This window comes from Dermacentor albipictus, chromosome 8 (genome assembly GCF_038994185.2).
Source record: "Dermacentor albipictus isolate Rhodes 1998 colony chromosome 8, USDA_Dalb.pri_finalv2, whole genome shotgun sequence".
In the NCBI taxonomy this organism is placed as follows: Eukaryota; Metazoa; Arthropoda; class Arachnida; order Ixodida; family Ixodidae; genus Dermacentor; species Dermacentor albipictus.
In genome coordinates this window covers 59,685,509-59,689,309 of record NC_091828.1, presented here as the reverse complement: position 1 = coordinate 59,689,309, position 3,801 = coordinate 59,685,509, and positions in this window count along the sequence as shown.

Below are 3,801 nucleotides of genomic sequence, written 5' to 3'. Positions count from 1 at the left end.
TTGCTACTACACAGTTCGTTCTAAGTTGAAGAGACATAACAAAAAATTCACCTACGATTCCGATACTCCCTAATGCGAAATTTGAGCACTGCTCTGGACGTGCTTTAATTTGAGCGATATATTGGGGCACCGCACCGATCGCCGCATAGAGAGGCAGAGCCCCGACGTGCGGCGCTATATATAGACCAGCCACAAAGTTGCCGCTTCCCGGTAACGGCAACCTATGCAACCGTAATCCTTACCGGGAAACGCTTGCGGCGAACGCTACGGTTGAAGGCGAGCTTTCCAGTTCTTTATTTTTCATTACCCCGCATGGCCGGTGCCAACGTTGCCGCGGATGCGCGGACGGGAACGCCATCTGGTGTCGCTTCAAGGTGGCTTCCTCTGCTTTCCTTCTCGCGCTCTCTTCACTCTCGCCGTCTTTCATGCGAGGCTGCGCTCCGCGTTCGCTCTGTCATCGTTCGCTGTGCTCGTTCGCTCACTTACGCCGAGGGAGGATGAGGCATGCCGATGCTCAACGGGGAAACTGGCGCCTAAGAACTGCGCTCTAAAAACAGCTTTCATATAAAGTTATCGGGAAGGCATTTCCGTTGTACACCAGAAACGCTGCTGTTTTATTGCTGTATGTAACTATGAAGAACTAAATTATGGAGCTTAATGCTCCGTTGCTCTAAACTCGACTTGCCGATTAATTTTGACCATCTGTAATTCCTTATGCTGCTCCTTAAGCTTACGTAACACAAGAGTTTCGTCTTGTTTTGCATTCCAACTAAGTTAAAATGAGGCCGTTGCGGCTGGAGTTCGAACCCGCCATCCCGTACCAAGAGACATGACGTCATAACTGCTCAACCACCACGGCGAGTCTTGTAGATCTCTATATCACAGCGAATACTATACGCATATAAGAAGATCAGCATTCGGTGAAGTTGACTCGCCTAAATGCTGCGTTAAGGTTTTCTCGAGGCTGCGATGACCTTTACTATATAACAATGAAAACACACAATTTTTCTATGACCTTAAACAACAATACCTAGATCATAATAGAGCTAGCGTAATTCTTGCCAAAAGCAGCCCGCATACTTACCGAGCCGTTTGCCGCACCATTTCAGCCGTTCCTCGTCACTGCCACACCCTGCTAAAGGTAAGACAACTGCTAACACGACCCACCACTGAATCATGGCCGTATGCTTACGGAATATAGGATTTGTTGAAAGTACGGCCAGGCCTTGCCGTGCAATGCTATGAGGCGTCCGCGAAATACACTACACTAGCCTCCTTTGTTCAGCACAGTTATTCAGCACCGTTGTCCAGCACGGCTAGGATGCTTGCTACCTGCAGCGTGCAATGCATAAATAGAAAGCGTGCTCCTTTGAGCACCTGTGTGACGTCAGGAACAGACACGGTCTTTGCAGACCAGTGCGTCGAACCCATGTTGTTTGCTGTAGGAGTGTGTGCCTATGCCACACACACAACGAAGATAAATATAATGAATCTTGATATGTCAAAAGCAGTGTGCTTTTCACCACTTCTAATGAATTGCACTGAGACAATAATGCGATCCGCAAATATTCTGGAAAAGTGCAGCTTGGACAATACTTCAGGCAATTTCAAATTTCGGTAGAGGTCAGACAGCCTTTCGGGGAGGAGTACTTGATGAATGATTACACTTGTCACGTCCTTAGCGCAGTGACGATTAAATCACCTGAGAGCCGTATGGGAGTATTCCACTAGGCTGTGACACATAATTTGGTTTAAAGAATATCTCTGCGAAGTAAAAGCAAATTCAGTCTACCATAAAGTAATTGTTGCATAGCGAAGAAATATCACATCTTATCTTCAAATGGAAGAAAAAAAATATAAGATAATAATAAAAATTATTCAGATCCCACGCACTGTGGCAATCTATGTAAGCGAAGCTTTCCGTGCTGGATGCTTTGATTGATGATAATTAGCCGTGATGTTAAGTGGTCAGTTGATGTTAAACGTTACCTTGCGTGTACCACTGCTGTTTATCTGTGTATTATACAGAACACACAGGGAGAGCTGTTTGCATGAGGCGTTGTTGTGCGCCATATTTTATAACTTAGCCTCGTCATTGCCTCACATGGCGCATCGCATTGTGGCAGAATAATTACATTTGAATTAGATTATGGGGCTGTACGTGCCAAAACCGCACTCGGATTATGAGGCATTCTGTAGTGGCGGACTCCGGAATAATTTGAACACCTCGATGTTCTTTAACGTTTTTGTCCCCTTGTCCCGTTTCTGTCCCTTACCAAACGCAAGATTGGTGGTAAAAACGAGTTTGCTGTGGAGGTTGTCATAGTAAGCACGGTATTGTTTGTAGTTTTTTCTCTCAAAATACGGCAGTCTTCGGGGAGCCACGCGGGCTCCGCTCCCCTTCCCCCTGCCCCGAAATAGTTCCACTCGAAGGCGAAGCGTTGACAGCCGTTCGGCCCAGCCAGTGTATGCCCCACGGTATGGTTTGCCCGCAACCACCCGGTGACAACTCTAATGCTTCATGAGAAATGACTACAGTGCATTGGGGACACCTTGAGGATCTCCAGGCGGTCAAAATTAATACGGAGTCCCCTACTATACCGCGTGCCTCATAATGAAATAGTGCTTATCGACACGTGAATCACCAGAATTCAATTCAATTCAAATAGTAAGGATTATAGAGAATGCTACGCAATATATGGCGATTCCCCAGAGTGGAGTTTCTGCCCAAATTTTTTTGTCTTGTCTTAGCACGGCCACCGCAATCTAATTTTGATTCTGATGTGCCGCCGACACTTTCTCGTGGCAGCGTTTCGCGTTTATTGTGTGCTAGTTCAAAAAAATATTGCAGCCATTTCACTCTGTGAATGTGGGCTACCAGCGTAGCTGTAAAAAAGACAAAACACACCAGTAAGTGTAAAACTTTACTTATTTTCGAGGTTGTCTCTTCTGCGTCTGTAGAATACTCTGCGAACACGCACACTCGCTACTAATAGCGGCTCAGCCTGTTGAGGTGTCCAAATTGAAACGCGCCAAGCGTCTCAAGACGTTGGCTTGACCGCGAGAAAAGAGAAGTACCTTTAATGAAAAGGATGGCTCAGTGGCCCATGCACGGGTGCGGGTCAGTGGTGGGGATCATTGAACAAGCAAAGAATTACAAAAGCAAAAGAGAAAACAACAAAAACCAAACAAAACACTTCACGTTCATAACTGGGCGGCCAAGCTGGCCTCGCGCACCAACTGTCATAAAGAGTTGATAGTTCGCCGGGCGTCGAACTGAGGGGGTGGCGTGGTCCATGCCTCCAGTGAGGTAATGCCGCATCCTTTGTGTTTTTCTCTTACTATCGCGAGTCCGGGACAGTATCACGATAGGTGCCTGACTGTCGGACGAGCACCGATATCACACGTACTGCACGTCAGCGGTGGCGACGTCATGCTCGGCTCCGTTTCTTCGTCCTCCTCGTTGTCCAGCCGTTGTCTCTGATGACCTGGCGTCTTCCTTCAAGCGATGTGCGCGTGCCACTTAGCCGCGACATCTTCGGTGAGTGCTGCGCCCGTCCTGGCTTTGTGACCAGGACTCGCGCGTCCCAAGGAAGCCCTTTGGGCAAACGGCGTTGCGTGGTACCTTCGCCTTCAGCTCCTGTTTTGCTTGCAATTTGAGTCGCTCGCGCTCCTCCTCCGGGTGCACGTGCGCGCAGAGGAATGAGAGGGACTGCGCCCAGGCGAGATGACAGCTCGCTCGCTGCACTGTGGGCCGCGCGGTTCCCTATGCTGCACGAGTGCTCCAGAGCCCAGTCCACT